Source organism: Strix aluco, chromosome 3 (assembly GCF_031877795.1).
Source record: "Strix aluco isolate bStrAlu1 chromosome 3, bStrAlu1.hap1, whole genome shotgun sequence".
Lineage (NCBI taxonomy): Eukaryota > Metazoa > Chordata > Aves > Strigiformes > Strigidae > Strix > Strix aluco.
Window position 1 is genome coordinate 20,198,911 of NC_133933.1, and position 18,245 is coordinate 20,217,155.

At 36.6% G+C, this 18,245-nt stretch overlaps 1 protein-coding gene across 26 annotated transcripts in view; it reads left to right on the top strand.

Annotated features, from left to right (window-relative positions):
* Positions 1-18,245, top strand: part of NRXN1 (neurexin 1) — a 736,627-nt gene that overhangs the window by 284,854 nt on the left and 433,528 nt on the right. The gene's annotated exons all lie outside the window — the stretch shown is intronic.

Consider the following 18,245-nt stretch of genomic DNA (forward strand, 5'->3'; position numbering starts at 1 on the left):
AGTAAAGGAAATGTTACTTAATTCAGGTAACTTGACATATACATTCACTATCACAGTAAAAGTGAGAAGATGGAGGTATTTTGAAAAAGGTGTGCCATGAAGCACCTTTGTTCTACATACAGAAAATGCCCAGAAAGACAAGCAAATTTCCTATGAAAGTACAGGTGGACTCCATTAGTGGGTTCAGATGAACTTAATGAGGTAATTTTTTTAATGGACATCAGTATAGATTAGTGTAACATGATTTATATTGGACAAACGGAAATGGAACGAGTAAATCGGTTGGCATGATATTTAAAAGCACAGTGCTAGGAAACTACTGAATAATTTTCCAGTGAAGAAATACAAACAAAGCAGACTAACATTAGGCATATTTCAAGTGGCACTGAAGAAATTATGTCTCATCTAAAGATGCTCCGTATCCAAGCATGCTCATGGGAGATTTTTAACTACCTACATCTCTGAGTAGCGCTTTCAGCAAATTAGCAAGGAAATTCATAAATTACAGAGAAGTCAGATTCACTAAATGGAAAGCAGAGGATCCCAAAAGAGACATCCTGAGTCCATTTCTTGCTGACATGAATGGAAGTGAGTGAAAATGGGGAAAAGTGGAGAACTATATCATTAGTGACCAAAAAGTGGGTTTATGTTAGTAAGGAATGCAATTTACTGATCAGTTTTAAGCTGTAAGTTTCAGGGTGAACAGAAAATAACTACAGTAAGTAAAGAACAGTGAAAAAATACTGTTAAAATCCAGAAGGAACATCAGTGTACTTTGCTAGAATGATGAAGAGTGTGTTTTTCTGCAGCTTTTTAGAAGTAGAATTTGAGTTAAAAATAGATGAACCTTTGGAATACCTGAGTTGTCCTGAAGGAACATTATATGAAAGGTCAATATTTAAAACAGCTTTAATGGGGAAGCTTAAACTCAAAGTTAGATCACAGGTCAAGAATTGTAAGTCTCTTCAACTGACTGTGGGTATAAGTCCTTGAAACATGAAACCAAACACAACGGTGATGAATGGGGGAGGCACACAAGTATGTAGTCTTCACAGCAGTTTTACAGGGATGATTACCAAATGCTTCAGAATTTTATATGAAGAAATATTAACCTGAATGAAGTGGATAGGAGTGTACAGAAAGTAGATGAGAAATAAAATTAAGCAAAACCTAGGAACTAACTAACCTGATCACCTTCTGCAGTAAAAGAGTAGATATTGTTTACCTGGACTTCAGCAAAGTCTTAGACACTGTTTCCCACAGTCTTCTCCTAGACAAACTGGTAAGACAGATTGGATGGGTGGACCGTGAGGTGGGTGGGAAATTGGCTAACAGGTTTGCACTCAGTGTGGTAATCAATGGTTTTTACTTCAGGCTGGAAGCCTGTCACAAGTGGGGTCCCCCAGGAATAGATACTGGGCCCCATGCTCTTCAACACCTTCATAAATTATCTAGATGATGGGATTGAAAGCACCCTTACTAAGTTTGCTGGTGACACTGAACTGGGTGGTGATGTGGACACGTCAGAAGGGAGAGCCATCTTGGAGAGACCTGGACAGGCTGGGAGAGTGGGCTAGCAAGAACAGTATGAAGTTTAACAAAGAGTCCTATACCTAGGATGACATAACAAAAGAGCCCAGTACAGGCTAGGCTCTGTGTGGCTGGGGAGCAGCCTTGCTGAAAGGGACATGGGTGTCCTGATGGACAACAAACTGAACATGAGTCAGTAGTGTGCCGCTGCAGCAGTAAAGGCAAATTGGATCCTGGACTGCATCCACAAGGGTATTACTAGCGGAGATAGTGATCTGCTCGGCACTTGTTAAGCCACACCTGGAGTACTGTGCCCAGTGCTGGTCTGCAAAATTCAAAAAACATGTGGAAAGCCTGGAGATTCCAAGGAGGACCATGAATATGATCAAAAGGGCTAGAGGATTTGTCCTATGAGGAAAGGCTGAAGGAGTGCAGGGTCTTTTCTCCCTAGAGATGAGAAGGCGCAGGGGGACCTCATCACAGTATTTCGGTACTTAAAGGATGGCTGCAAAGAGGGTGGAGGCTCATAGAGAAGATGGAGAAGACAGGGAGCAATCGGTGCAAGTTGCACCATGACAGGTTTTATTTTGATCTAAGGAAGCTATTTTGTACAATGAAAACAATCAGCCTCCCCAGGGACATGGTGGAGTCCCCATTGCTGGAGCTTTTCAAGACGTGATTGGACAGGGTGCTAGGTCATCTCACCTAGGCTCCTTTTCCCATGAAAGGTTCGACCAGATGATCTTCTGAGGTCACTTCCAACCTGGACTATTCTATGAAAAGCAAATTAGAGAAAGTCTAGGAGAGGAGAAAGTGTTGCTTATCATAAAGGAATTTAAATATGTATTGTGAAGTAACTGTATTATGATAGACAATGATCTCTGAAGTGTGAAAGGTGCAGGATATGGTTTTCTGAGTTTGGGGCCTCTAATGAAGTTAAGAGGCAATAATGAAGAAAGAGAGAGGGAAAAAAAGATTATTTTCCTTTAAGGCATCTATTCTGAAGCATTTGAAATCAGAACAGAAAGATCTCCAAAGCATACCTGACCTTCAAGATATTTTCATTATACATTGTGTTTTGTTAATACAGTGTGTTTGTCAATCATTTTTAGTTAGGACCAGGTATCCAAAATTATTATATATGAGGGGTTTTTTCCCAGTAAAATATCTGGCTGGTAATTGGCTGCTTTCCTTAATTGGCAAACTCAGTTGCAAAAACCCTTTTTGATAATGTAACAGCAGATTTTTTTTTTTAAAAAAAAGGAGGGGGTGTTGTTCATAGAGAAGCATGTAAGGGGGAAAGAAGTTTTCTGCATTGGCTATTTTTTCCAGAAACAACAAATATTGATTTCTCTGACAGTTACTTGGAATGTGCGAAGAAATACAGCACTGCGAGGGAGACCAACAGCATTCAGGCACAGAAACTGATATGCTGAGGGAAAATATCTGTTTTTTTCCTTAACAATAACTATAAATATTTGAAGAGTATAAATGTTAAAGTGCAGAAGCACAAGGGAAGTAATGTGATGGGATTACTAAAGTGAAAATTCAGGTTGGCTGAGCATTAGGAAAAAATGATTGACAGTGGAATAGATTATGTAGTGGAGCAGTTTCTCAAAGGTACTGGTAAAAGCCCTGTCTCAGTCTTCACTGAGATACTTTGGAGTAGATTGTACAAAGAAGTAAAGCTATTCTGTGGGGAAACATGCTGTTCTTGGAGAGCTGTGCTAGAGGACTTAATAGATTTGCTACAAGTCATTTCTGTGAATCATTTAGAGATGTGTTACAGTTGTTTGCCCATTGAAAAGTTCTATAACATTTCCCACGTATCCTACTCAGTGGATCATAGCGAGTTTGTGTTCATCACAAACTTAGTAAATCAATATCCCATAATGGTATTTTATATACATTACTCATTACACTTGTGTGAAATCGACTGTTTTAAATAAGAGGAGGAAATAGGGGAGTGTGAAAGACGTAGGATGTTTGTGTTCTGGCAAGGGGAGTGTTTGGGGAGTTTACAGATCCAGTGCTTTCACTGTGACCTGGATTTCATCCTTTATTCCTAGTCTGTTTCTTCCTACAGTCTAAGATCTGTAAGTGTTCTGGGTACTAATATTGACTTAAAAATGTATAATTTACAATAATCCAAAGGAAATGAACGCAGAAGGTTTTAGGAGTATACTTCCTTAAAGGACCTGATCTTCAGCAAAAGCACATTGTTTCTCTCAGATGCTAACAGTATTTCTTCAAGGACTTGTGTATGCTTTGTTTAGGCACAAGCTGGAACCAAGTGAAGGAGGCTGGGTTTTTTTTCAAAAATTAATTCCTCTCCAGCACATAGGATGTTCTGAAATACCACCAGGAAGGACGCCCATTTCATACTGAATAGCCTTTGGTGTTCATAAACTTCTGATGTAGATCTCCTGCTGTGGAGGCTGGAAGTGATGTGTAGTGAGTTATCAATTATGTATTACTCCTTTCCACTTTCAAGAAATATCCAAGAGGAAGAAACTAAAAGTACTCATGGAGATGTTTTGGTCCCTTGATGTGGACTTGAGCAACACTATTGGTCAATCATTGTGTGCCTATTTGTCTCCATGTTCTTCTTCCCCCTTTTCTTTTTACTGTGCCCATGCAGAGATGCCAGAGCTTGGAAATGACTGAGAATTTCCTGAACCTCTAGATGGGATGTTGAAAATAATTACCATAAGGAACAGAATGTTGCTTTTCATTCAGGCAATTCTTATGGATAGTGCTTATTTTGTGTTCAAAAGATGGAAAAACAAATTCTAGTCTTCCTCCCTTCTCATCCCACGTGCCCAGTGTGCATATATTTTTCAGATGATACAAGGTGCAGGTCAGCCATTGCTGCGTTCATAAATATTCATACCTATGTAGATGGGGAAAAAAAATAAGTGACAGGTTAGCATAAATTAAATATTCAGCACAAGTCAGCAACATTAGGATTAAAATGGAAATATGCAAGATACGGGAAAAACTGTTCCAAGAAAATGTTTGAAAAGAAAATACTACTTCTCTATTTTTCGTCAATCACTATATTTGGAAAAAATGAAATATTTTGCTCTGTATGAGATAAGGCAAATTAAAAAGATGCTAAAAGGCAGATTGGATTTTAAGAGCCAGCCAATAAAATGACGAAAGTAGCCAGAACCTGGCAGGAAGATGCTGATGAATTTTGTTCCTCCAGAATCATAGAACACAAATTCCCAAAATGTCATTGTCCTGGACATTATAAGGCTGCAAACCTTGTTTGAGAGCAATGTTCATATGTGTTCCGATGTTTGCTGCCTACATTCTCCATTTCTTTAGTCGAGATTCTCTTTCCCTTACTGGAAATAATAATCTTTTTAAGATTATTAAATATAAAACTGTAGTAGGTATTTGGATTATGTCCCTGGCATCTCTTCCACATTAAGTAGTAATACGTCATACTAGTGACAGCTATTTGGTGATGTGTTACACGAATGGATAACAACAGAAAGTTCTGTGAGAACATATTATCGTAATGCATCATCAGAGTCCAAAATTGTTTGGTAAAATTGGCCAGTATGAACACCTAGATGTCAACTTCCAGGTCCTTATGACCTTTGCTTACATGATGTGCTCATTAACCACTGGTAGTATGATACTTCAGTTTCTGTAAAAACTCCAGGAGTTAGCTGATCTTTTCTGTGCTTTTTCAGTTGAGACTCTGTTTGCTTTTAGGGACACACACAAAATTCACTGAGTTGATCAGAACATTTTTCATTACTGTAAAATAGCACAGAATCATGCTGACTTTAAACTTTGCATTTAAATTAATACCAAAGTTGTCTGTTTGAACGATGCTCTTGTCCATGTATGGGGTATGAAGCAATCAGATTTGCCCAGACTTTATAGCCTGTTTCTGTATCAGCAGTTGAAAAAATTTTGATATAACCATTATGATAACATTTTTATTAGTTTTATTTAGACAATCTTTGAAAACCTGTAAACCAATATATACTTTGTCCCTGAAGAATTAAGGAATGTATTCAAGTGAATCCTTTATTCTGAATATATTGATTACTATTATAAAAACAAATAAAAACCTTCCAAGATGGGAGATGGCCCACAAGAGTAAAATTGCTTATGTGTTTGTGTGCATGTCACTTAACAATTAGAGTTGTGCTATCCTACCTTTTTTTTGGACCTAATCTGCAAACAATAAGGTTATGCCTATGAAGAGTAAAAGAGCTATAAAGGAAATTGAAAATCCAGTGAGGTAACTAACATGGGCAAAAGCCTAAGTATTTCGGCTCATCTGTGAACATGCAAACAAAATGATTAGCACATCTGACACCTTAAAGGTTTGTAGAACTAATTCTGTTGTATCTCTGTTTGTGAGTTCCACTCTTACCAGTTTCAAGAATTGAAATGTTGATATACTGAAACTGATAAGAAAACTTCTGATTGGTGTTATTTCAGCTAAAAAACTATAGCAGAAATGATCAGGAGCACATTTTTGTTCTCTTTTCCCGACCCCAAAAAAACCCCACAAAACAAAGCAGAAAAACCCAACTTGGTACACTAAGATGTTTTGTAAATTGGTCCCAGATTAGTGGTAGTAACCTATGATGTAATTCATTATGCCAGGTATGTAGTTGAAAAAAATACTGTTTTGCAATCTTTTATTCAGGTATGAAGTAAATGGCAAACTTCAGATAAGTAATGGTTAAGAACAGATACTCCAAGTTAAATAGATCACATTAGTCAGTATGCTGTCCTCTCTTTTCTTACAAGCTTAGAGGAAGTTGTTAGGAAGCATAAAAGTTGTCAAGTTTGTCATTCCTGTGAGACAAATTTAGAAATAGCTTGACTTACAGCAAAAATCATACCATGAGGCCACTGTATCTGAGTCAATGATTAATATCAAGGGTGGCTAAGAATTTTAGTTTCCAAGCTTGTCTTTTGAAAGCATATTCGCATACTCAGCTAGGGGACTATGCTGAGAGGTCAAAGATGGAGGCACATAAAAAATATCCTTCACTGAGTAACTGGTTATAACTTCTGCTTTTTCTAAGGTCAGCTACATTGCTTGTGTCAAGATGAACTTCAGGAGGAAGATAAGACATTTTAAAATTTTCAATTTAGAACTCTTGTCATCTTAATTTGTACTGATTTTTTTAAAATATTCTTGCACTGTTTGAAAGAAAACTTAAAGTTTGAATCAGAAATGAAGCAATTCACTGTAAAGAAAGGGAACAGCATTTCAAACAATTTTCTTATAGTTCAGTATGGAAACAATTTTAATCTGATTAATCCAGAACAACTTTTTTTTTTTTTTTTTTTTTTTTTTCCTGAGAATTAAAAAAAGCACATAGTATTGTTACGTGCATCCTTTCAGTCATTATCTTTTCTTGTATAAATCTGGCTGGAGTCTAGTCAAAGTGCCATACTTACAAAAGTATACTTGAGTGTTGGGTCAAGGCCTTGTATGGATGTTTGTGCATACTGAATATCCACATGTACTCTTTGAACACTATCCCCTTTTTTTTTGCTTGAGAACTAAATCTGTCATTTGTACATATAGGTGACAGCCCTGAAAGCTTCTAAACAAAGTGGCACAAAAAAAACAGAGCTTGTGCTTTGAAAATTCTCCTTTTCTTTTTAAGCTGAAGCTTTCAGGAGATTCCATGTGTGTGTGTGTGTTACTATTTTGTAAAGCAGTCATTTTCCTCATTTATCAGTGGAGGGTGTCCACCTGGGGACACAGCAAGAACCCTTTACAGAAAGGAAGTGAATATAAATGGAAATAGCATGAGCAGGTCAGATTTAACAAGAGCAAATTATTAATGTTACAGCTTCTGAAAGCAGTGTGCCTCCTGATAGCCTGTTGGTGTATCCTTCATCTTCATGAATGACCTGTTTGAAAGCCAAACCATTCCAAAGACTGCATTATGCCTTGGGTCTGACACTAGTCCAAGCACAGAATGAGACTATTCTGAATTCATTTTCTGCAGAAAGGCAAATGCTTTTCTTCTTTGTGAGCTACAGTAATCACGAGGCCCATACCACATTGAGTTTTACCTTCTTGTCTGTTATCTTCTAATGAATTAGTTTGTATTGGACACCATCGACAGCTTGATACTTAATTCTGAATCAGTCTTTAACCAGTAAATAATGGCTTCAGTGGGACTAAGGCCCCTCTACAGAGAGCAGAAGCTTGAAAATAACTTTGGCCAACTTTTTTTTTTAAAAAAGGCATGCTACAACTCTTTGCATAATCTTGTATTGTGTTTTTTTTTTGAAGGGAGTCATACTGAGATGAACACAAGCAATAGTTAGTAGTATAGATGTGGCTGCCTAAATTTTTTGTTTCAGTTTCATGTATACCCTTTATGGGTTTTTTTTATATATGCATAGTTTAGTGCATGTCATATATGTAGTCCCAATAAGGTATTTTAGCAAAAATAGTAAGGAAATCTCTTTTGCCTGACACTTTTGCCTGAGGAAAAGCATATTTTCCCCCCATTTTTCTGAAGCTGTATTTCAAAACATTTCAAAATATGCTTGATATAAAAGGTAGCTTCAAGTTGAAGTGTTTATTTGAAATTTAAAAAAAAAAAAAAAAAACAAACCCAAAACATTTAAAGGTGAAAACAAATGTCAGAACATTGTGAGACATTCAGCTGATGTATGCAATGAAATGGGGATATGAGAAATGTTTCATTGCATTGTCTACCCTTTACTAAAAATTAGTACTCTTCATAACTAATTTCCAGGTAAACACTGTGAGGTGTATTTATTGTGACAGACACACTTATGTAAGCAAAAATATTTTAGGAAACCTATAATATTTGCAGAACAGTACACTTCTAAAAGTTTGTCTGTGTATTAGACTACAATAACCAGTAATAGCTTGTGTAAAGGTACTTGGTATCATTTTGTACAGCAAGCTGCTCTTCTTGAATGTTATTAGACAAAGTTTGTTGTAGTATTATATGTTTTTACTGATTATCTGTCAAAAGAATTGATTTTGCTTGAGGCTGAGGACCTCTTACTCAGTACAGAACCAAAAGGGGATTTTATTATCTGACATTCCTTTAGCATTAAGCTGGCACCAAAGCCTCAGGCTTGGAGGTCATCCAGCAGAATCAGAGCCTTTAAACACCGCACTAAAGTATGCATGCTCTGCTTTGTTCTCTCACTACAATGAGATGCCACATCTTGAAAACCAAATAATACATCCCTGTTCCTTGTCGTTATAATGATGATAATTAATTTGGATTAGTTTAGCAAGTTTATTTTGGAGGACAGCTTTACTCTCAATGAAATTTATTAACATAAAGGTGGCCCATCTGTGGTTAAAGATGCCTTAAATATAGGAGATGCCTTAGAAATATCCCATGAATTAAATTAATGATTTTCTTGAAAATTTGTAAATTACTTTTGGCCGTACACATTATGCACTACACAGATCAGTATTTGGGGTGGAAAAGCCCTGTTTTTTCTCTTACTTTTCTGCACAAGTACTCTTTTTCCTCTCTCATTTCAGGAACTATAAGTTTTTAGAAAGGAATGTAAGCACAGAATGGAGTGCAAAGGAACACACTGCCCGCTAGCTTCAAGATATACCTCTCTGTATCATTGAGAAATGGTGAAGGAAAAGCTGCCTCTGAAAAACATGTTGCAACCTCATACCATGTACCTTGTGCTGGCATTAATAGTAATAACTTTGCATGTAAAAGTACTACAGAAAACTTAGCTTCCACTTGTCACAGGTATCTGACAAGGCAAAGATTGTTTCAAAACACTGATGTGACGATTTAGTGAAGTTGCAGTGCTGGAAAACAAGAAGGATATTTTAAAGGATTATAATGATTCATGAGAAATTGCAGGTGAAGGTAAGGAAGTATTTTCCTGGGTGTCTTCCAGGAATGTGTCAGTCAGTCCACTAGTGAAAGGGAAGCTAGCTGTGTGGTTAGTGGGTGGGAATTTGATTTTTTTAAAAAACTATTTACCTATCATGGTAGGTCAGAATTTAGCCAACAACTGCATAAACTATTGTTATATTAATATCACAAACTGAAATCAGAGAGTTGCTAACCTAGCTAGGTACTTTGCTGGCTCCCAGAATGGGAGAAGGAAAGTTTCTATAGCTTGTCAACAAGTAGCCAACTTCACTGAGCAGATAGCCAGCTAACAGAGCTGAAAGGGAAGGATGCTATCTATCTGCGTGGAGGCTGGCCATAAGTTCATACAATAGGCATGGCGTTTCAACCTAGGATTAGAGGGCTATTTTCCCTTCAGTGGAACAGAAGGTTCTTTCAAACCAGGAATCAGGAAACGGAGCAGATGAGCCCAAAACAGAAAGCAGCCAGAAACACCCACAGCCAAGAGCAAGCTATTCAGCTAGATGCAAGAGTAACCTACGCAAGTGAGAGAGAAGGGAAAGAAAAAGCCAGTTGGGTATTTATTATTCTGGATAAGTAATAAGGTTAAGAACTGTAAGTTGGCAGCTACTAACATACTGATGGGAGAGGCTGAAGGAAGGAAGGAAAGCTAGTGCAGGGTGGAATAAACATCCCTCATTTCACCAAAGGATACGCAGAATTGATGTTCTGCATTTAATTGGAGCCTACATTGTTTTAATATACATTTCAAACATGTTTAATACAAGAAAGAAGATTTATTCAAATATTTGCAGACATTCAGGGTTATGTATATTAGTAATTGATTTTTTTTTTTAACAAGTTTTTGTTGATTTGTCTTCAGATGACTGACCACCCAAACTTGGATTCTGTGTTGGGTCCATTTTAGCTTTTCTCTTTAATTTGTGGTTCATTCTTTTTTTCTTTTTGTGACCACCTCCGTTTTTTTCCCATACGATTCCTACCCTAGTTAAAGGTGGCTCAGTTTTTAAGTACATCTGCTACATTGCTTTCAGATGCATTTGAGTTGATGTTCCTTAGAACATTCGTTTTTTATGTTCTTGCCATTTCCCATAATTTGTTTCTTTATTTTCTGACCTTGAATTTAAAACTTTAAGTGGTAAAGATTGGAAAAATCTAGCATATAATGAAGTCATGCTAAAGAAATAAGGCTTGAACCCTACAACAGTCATTACTGTGTTAAACTTTACAGTGCCTCTTTCTTGCAATCCATAAGGAGTTCTTGTGCTCAGTCTTGGGCAGGAATGGTTAACGGGGAAAGAGGACAATAGCATGTTTCTGACTTTTCTTCAAAATTCTTCCTTGGTAACTCTTGCTGCACTGTTAAAGGAAGGGGAGGAAAAGCTGAAATCCATCACAACAATTGAGTATCCTGTAGCCCTTTCTTTTCTCAAGCAGTCACTGGAGGTAGCATATAATTTGTTTTCTTCCTTAGACTTTATATAATGTATTAATGCAAAACTGCTTTTGCCTCAAATAATACATTTTGTTTTCCTTTTGGTGAGTCTTGTTTCCCTTGGTTTTGTTTTGTGACTTATGTTTTGGTAAAGGCATTATTCCAACTTGGGAGCCGACTGAGCTTCTGTGGAACCAACTTGTTCCTAAATTCTGCAATTTAGGTGTTGCCAAGAAATTTCTAAGAGTCTTTGCCATGGGAAGTTAAAGAAAAAAAAGGATGGGGGATAAGAAAACCTGAACCCGTTTCTTAAAAATAGAAAGCATAGCAACCACAGTCAGGAACATTTAGCAGTCTGGCAGCTGACAGCAGAACATACAAAGGACATACAAAATAGTCTATTGAAGAGGGGAAAAAAGATCTTCAAAAGACTTGTGTCCACAGCAGGGTGAAAAATGTAACATGCCATTATCAAGGTTTTTAGGGAAAAAAAAAAAAAAAAAAAAGTTGATTGAAAAAATGTTGAACTATAATGTTGATTTTTTTTTTCAACTTCTGCTTATATAACATGTTAAATTATGCCAGTAACTTAGAACATAAAAAGGCGTTCTCTGACATCCTCTTTAGATGTCTCTATTCAGACAGTCAAAGTGGGAGAGAAAAGAAACAAACAAAGAATTCTGAGATCAGCATTCGAAACTCCAGCAGAAGAGACCAGTTTGCCTAGAAGGTCAGCTGTCACAACTGTATTAATTCTGCAAATAGGTGACATGCATGAAAGTGAGATGACTTTCCCAGCACTCCACAGTGAATCTAAAGAAAAGCAAGTAAAAAGTTTCTCAAAACAGTGCCCAGTAACACTCACAATATACCTATTACTTTTACTCTGATTCTGTTAGTACTGATAGTTTCTACAACTGTATGTAACCATCAACAACTTTTTTTATTGCCTTAGAATATTTAAGGTATCTTCCCTGTACCCATTTGTGAGCTATTTGTTGTTCTGGGGGTTTTTTGCATTCTTTTACCATCACTGTTTGGGGGTAGGACAGTGATGGTTTTCAGATAGTCTACAGTGGACCTGTGCTATTGAATTTGTGGTGGAATTCCATATAATTATGCTATATTTTTTCCCTTTTTTTTTTTTTGTTCTCATTTGCCTTCCTAAAATTTGCAGGGATATGATAATAAGTAGTGTAAATAGAACATATATTTGTGTGCATTATGTCTGTTTACTGTGAACAGAAGTTTTAAAAATGTCTGATGTGCAATGTATCCTGTAATATTAAGAAAGATGAGTGTAGAAAATGTTCATGTTGCTTAGTTATAGAAACAATAAACATCACAAATTTATTGTCTCTGGTTAGCTATTCAGTGTGGCATGAAAGCACTAGCTGAGTGTATTATCATGGCATAGTTTATTGCACTTTTCTGTTTACCTTGAGACATGGATTGTTCAAGCCCAGCTTTTACTGAGTGTAGCTTTTGGCCAGATATTGGGTACATTTCATTCTTCTCTCTGAATGGCCAATGTGCTCTGTACTCTGTAGCTGCATACAAGAAGGTCAGAATATCATACTCTTTTGTCATAGTGGCTGCCATCTTCTTTTAAAGAAAATGGGAGACTATGACACCTTATAGGAAATGTGTTTGTAAATATGACTTGCTCTGGACAAAGCTCCACTTAGACCCAATGCTGGTAATGCAGACTGCAGCCTTCATGCAGGTTTCTACCCTGTGAAGAAATGGTGGATCCATTTTACAGAGAAGCAAGGAGAAGTTAATTCTCTGTGAAGCATTCAGATGCAGGTTAAAACCCAAGTTCCTGGATTACTGGTCCTGGCTTCTAGTAGCAATAATTTAATAATTCTTTTGGTTCTGCCTGGTAGGACAAAGTAGTCTGTGGAGAGTATGTCTGATTTTAAAATATACTTGTGTCTAAAGCTATAAACAGTAGAACAAAGTATATGATCATGCTATACAAACAATATGTTATCCTTGAAGAAGTCCATTTCATATTTTTCAAAAGCAACTGCCCTGAGAGAGGGCAGTTTTCAGTCATTAAATGTTATTTTTTTCTCCTATTGGATAACTTAAGCAGTGTTCAGTGCTGCTTTGGATTTGGGGAATCAATAGCCTTTCACATGGGTTTCTGCCCTCTTCTGTCACCATGTAAGAGCCAAGTCCAATTTCAGTAGAGTGCGTGGCAAGTTGAGTGTACTCTGTTTCCACTCCACTGTTTTGGAAGCTCAAAGTGGACAGGAAGAAGAGGTAGGAGAATATGAAACTCCCACATATATATTCCATGGAATTTGTGGCACTGCAGTTGATGAGACATGCTTTTTTTTTTTTTCCCCTAGCTCTATTAAGTTGAGCTTTTTTTGAGCTGAAACTTGCAGAGCATTTTCCCAGACCATATTAGTTAGTCTAAAATAATGCAGCAAAATGCACGTGCTATCATTTTCTCCAGGTGTTTGTGTATCTATACCATGGAACCCTGTCCTGCTGTCCTGAGGCTTACCTCCCACTCAGTAGGACTCTACAGACACTCGGGTTTTGTTTTGGTGCTCAAAACAACCCTCTTTCTAAAGGTCCCACGCTACCACCCACCACGCACACATCCACCCCAGGCAAATCAAAAACATTTCATTTGAGGATGAATAAATTGTTTCCTTGGAGCTTTCATTATATCTGCTAATCTATTCTCTGTTTTCAGAAAACAAAACTGGTTTATAAAGTTAATAATCCTAGAGGCATGAATAGCTGTTGTCATTTGTATTGTGTGCTTTCACATTGTGTTCAGAAATACACACCACTGCAAACATAAACTGGAGCTCCTTAAGTTTTGTGTAAATAGTCTGTAGTTTATTGTGTTACTCGATATATTCATTTTGAAGCTTGGAAGTGAATTGAGGCATATTAGTAAAATTACAAGCCTCCTGTGAGAAGCTGACACTTAGGGGTTAGTTCAAAACCATTCAGCAAATCAAAAAATACATGATAACTCTTAGTGGTCAGTTTTGCGTTTGGATTTCTGGGGAATGTGATGCTGTGTGCACCTGGTAGTTTTCAGTGAGCACGGAAATTCTAGTGGCTGTTAAAGCAGGCTGATAAAATTGCCTCAGGCTTCACTTACTGTGAGTCCCATTGCTACAGGCTCTGACATCAGTAAGTTATCTCTTGCTGACTTCACCATGCAGTATTAAATCGGAGGTTAGCAGCACCTACCTGAGCCATTTTGGATTACAGTCGTCTCCATTTCAGAGAATTAACTACCATTGTTTGCACTAGGTGATGCAGGTTTCATGAAAATATGAAAATACTGCTTTATGGTAACATAAGGGTTTATATGATTCATTTTTTAAACAGATTTAGAGACTGGATTCATCCTTTCATTCAAACTGCATTTAGAAAAGTATTTTTTCTCACCTCCCTATTAAGTAATAGACAAGCTCTTCAGAGCAAGACCATAATGTAGGTGCTCTGAACTCCAGGTTTCTCTTTGATTCTCAAGGAAACCTAGATGCTGCAAATTAGGTGATGTGATTAGCTTCTTAAGAATCATATTTGCTTTTAATAATATAAAGTAATTTGAAAGAAATGCTTAGTAGTAATTTAAAGGTTTTTAATCATAGTGATTGAAAGGCTAGCAGAGTTGGTCGGTATTCTGAAATATTTAAGAGTAATGCTATTTCTTCACTCAGTATTTGATGTAGAAAATACAAAAAGAAATCTTTAACGTGGAAAGGGCTGCACTTTGAACTGAAAACGGTGTTGAAATCTGGACTCGCATCTTTCATGGGATAGGGTCAGTAGAAATAACTAGTTAGGGTTTTGTGGATATTAATGTTTTTCTTATATTGACTTTTTAATTTAATATTTGAACAGTTATATATTTAGGATACATCTCTAATATCATCAGTAAATTCTTTGTCTTCTCCTTCACCTTTTCTCATTCATGCGTTTATACATTGATGATTTAATAATATATTTTCATTGGCAGTTCCACGTTTTTTGTTGTTGAAGGAAACTGCCATGACAACTGGCAAGATCTAGTGAATTCTTAATACATTTCTAGACTTCATTGCATACTAGGGCCCTGGATTGCAATAAATTATATACATGATATATCTTTAAGAGGCATGAATTAATTTTGCTTGTGCTTCAGACCACAGACCATGTTAGAGAGTGCTGAGCTTAAGTTAATATTTGCTGTCTCTTAGCCCTACTTATTTGTTAAGACTCAGCACTGTTATATTGTAAGTTACCCAGCATGTGGTTGGCCTAGATGGTAGCAAAGGGAGCTCATATCTTGATTGTAAAATGATATGTAGGTCTGCCCTTTCTCTCCTGAAAAAACAAATTTATTCCTTGCTTTGGATAGATTGGTTTCAAGTTATGTGGGGAATTGCTAACTGCTCCTTTTTTCTTGGGAGTTTAGGTGACCTTTTGCAGCTTCCAAGAATGAGGAAATTATATATTTTAAAGACTGAGGTCTTGAACCTTACTTAATATTAAGAGGGAAGAATACAGTAAATAGAAGACAAATTCAAGGTGTTCTTAATATCATGATACAACTCCCTGAGGGTTGGCAGTTTCATGTGCAGGAAAATTATATTGTTGTTGCTCAAGTATAAGAGCAAGTGCGAGAGCAAGGAAAGCACATAACAGCGCAAGGGTACTGACTGGTAGGTTGTGTAGGAGTAAAGGTGAATGTGACTCAAATATTTCTCCATTGCAAATTATCTTCACTTGACTAACTGTGGATCCATGTCTGAACTGGAGGGAGAATGTATTGAGTTAACATTAAAGAACAATACATTGGGTGTCTTAAATGGAAGTAGCATTGCTTGTATAAGCCCTATTAGAAGCATGTTTGTCCTTATGTACCCAGAAGGAGAAAAAAAATTAAAAGGCAGAAATCTTTGGAAAATAGTGAGTAAACTATTTGTAAATGAAGCATATACCTCCATGAGTTATAAAGCAGATATTAGTCTCAGAATTATTTCTTACTGTTCAGTTCTTTTCCTGAAATTTAACGACTAATACCTTCTGTGAACATACTGCTTTTCTCCTTTTTGCTGTGCTTCACTGATGGCTGAGTATGTATTTCATGGATAGGGAGATGGGGAGAGGGATAAGAATCTCAGCATAACACCAGGAAACAGGCTTCCAAATGCCAGCTGTGTTCAGTTAATACTTTACAGTTCTTTTCAATTATGGTTTTCAGTTATGGTTCATATATTCCTTTTTTAATACTACTTATCCATGATAATTCAGTTCTAAATTTTCAGTTTCGTAAGATTAAAAGAATATACACATCCTAAAACTTAGAACATAACCACTCTAAAACACAGATGTAGACTTTATTCTGTTTCCACACAATGGATGTAGTAAGATGCAGTCATTTACCTCTCAGTAACTACAAAGTTTTAATTGTGGACTATGGAAGAAAGAAATTGTCCTATGCAATATTTAGAGATTCCAAGAACGTTTTAATATTGGTGGCATAAAATTCCCAATATTTGCCACTCTTAGTAAAGTGCTCTAGCAATTTTTCCCTCATGTTATGTATTAAGTTACTTAAAGAGCTGGTGACAAGTTAATATGAAAACTGTTGCCAGTATTTCTGTTTGCACTTTGTCCATCAGGTCCTATATTAATTAAAAATTATTGTTTCTGAGTTGGCAAATGACTTCAAAGTCTATAGAGCTGTTTTTGACATCAAGGAAAGCTTAGTTCTCCTTTTGTCTGCTCAGTTTTTCTAACATAGCTATTAACTAGTAATTTTATTATTCAGTCAACCAGCTTTCAATAATATCAGACAATTTGAATTTGTCCGTAAACAAGAAATTATCTTTGTATATTTATTTGCATTGTCCTGGTACCTACCTTTGTTCAGTAGGCAATTAAAGAATATTTTCTTCTCATGTTCTTTGTTGCCTTAATTAATTTCATTGTCAAACAGCATGATTTAATTCTAACGAGAGCCCATTTGCTCCTTTTTTAAATCATATCCTCTAGCCTCTGTTTAATGCTTTTCAATCTATTCTGGAAAGGTTGCCCCCTGTAACTCCTTCAAATGAGGTAGAAGCTATCTAAAATCTCTCTTGCCATAGAAAGTGGCCAATGTTTCATGAGACCAGATACCTCTAAGTAATGTCACCTGCCGGGCTACTGGCTTCTTACTGCATTCTTCTGCCTCTTGGCTTTCGTCGTTCTAAAGACAGAAAGTCATGCCGGTAGGAGATCGCTTGCATATGTGCTTATTCTCCGGTACTCTTCTAAATTCCTGTGTGTAATCTTCATTCTCTGAGATGTTACAGAAATATTTGATAAATGCAAATATGGATCCTTATTCTCTAAGATTACAAGTTAGTCTAATTCTAGTCACTTCTGATGTCTTTACTTAAAGAAGGCATCACATGTTATCTGCCTTTCTGTGGCAGAGTATCATTTCTACGGTCGGGAATCCACAGTGAGTTTTATTTGTTGTCTCTGAAGACACAGCTCCAGTGGGAACAGCAGTATTTGTACTGAACTCTGAAATAAAATGGAGAAATAGGCTTATTTATTAGCTTTTATGACACAGTTTTAATAATTCTGCTATGGCTTATGATGAAATTGCTGGGTAGATAATTATATAATTTAAAAGAACGCAGTTCTTACAGTAAAAAAAATGTCGATCTATCCATCATCTCTTCAGTGTTCTGTTATCTTTAAACACCATTTTTCAGGAACAACTATCACTTCTGGCATATGCAATCTTAGATTGTATGTATGCTAGTGTCTTCATTTCTAACAGTAGCACAGTTCTGCAGTGCATTCCCTCTCTTCTTCCACTTACTGTGTGTCAGTTCAGTTGCAGAGTGGGTTTCATCTGTGTTCAAACTAGGCTTTAGAGGAAATTAATCCAGAGACTCTACCCTAAGTATTCAGTAAGCACTTTCTAACTTCTAATAGAGTGGTAACGTCTAAACCAGTGATTGGCTCCTTGAACAGCTTCAGACTATGTTGTATAGTTGGAACATTGGATCAGGGGCCAGACGTGATCTAATCCTGAACGGTATAGAATCTGTAGATGAGGAAGCCTCAGCACAAAGTGCTTTGATTTGCTGAGTTGTTGCTTTTGCTCTAAATTGCTTTCTAATGTAGGCTTAACCTTAGAAATAGAGAAGAAGGTTTTATCTTCTGTTACCATGCACTCATATTCAGCCCTTCAGTGATATTTTAGTTTGAGTTATATCATTTATTGAATAATTAGAGATATCGACAAAATACTTGTGCATACCTTTGCTATTTTGGAGCTTCATTTAAGCAGTTCTTGTAGCCTGGACAACAGAGAAATAGCAGCAATTTCAGAATATACTAATAAAGACTAG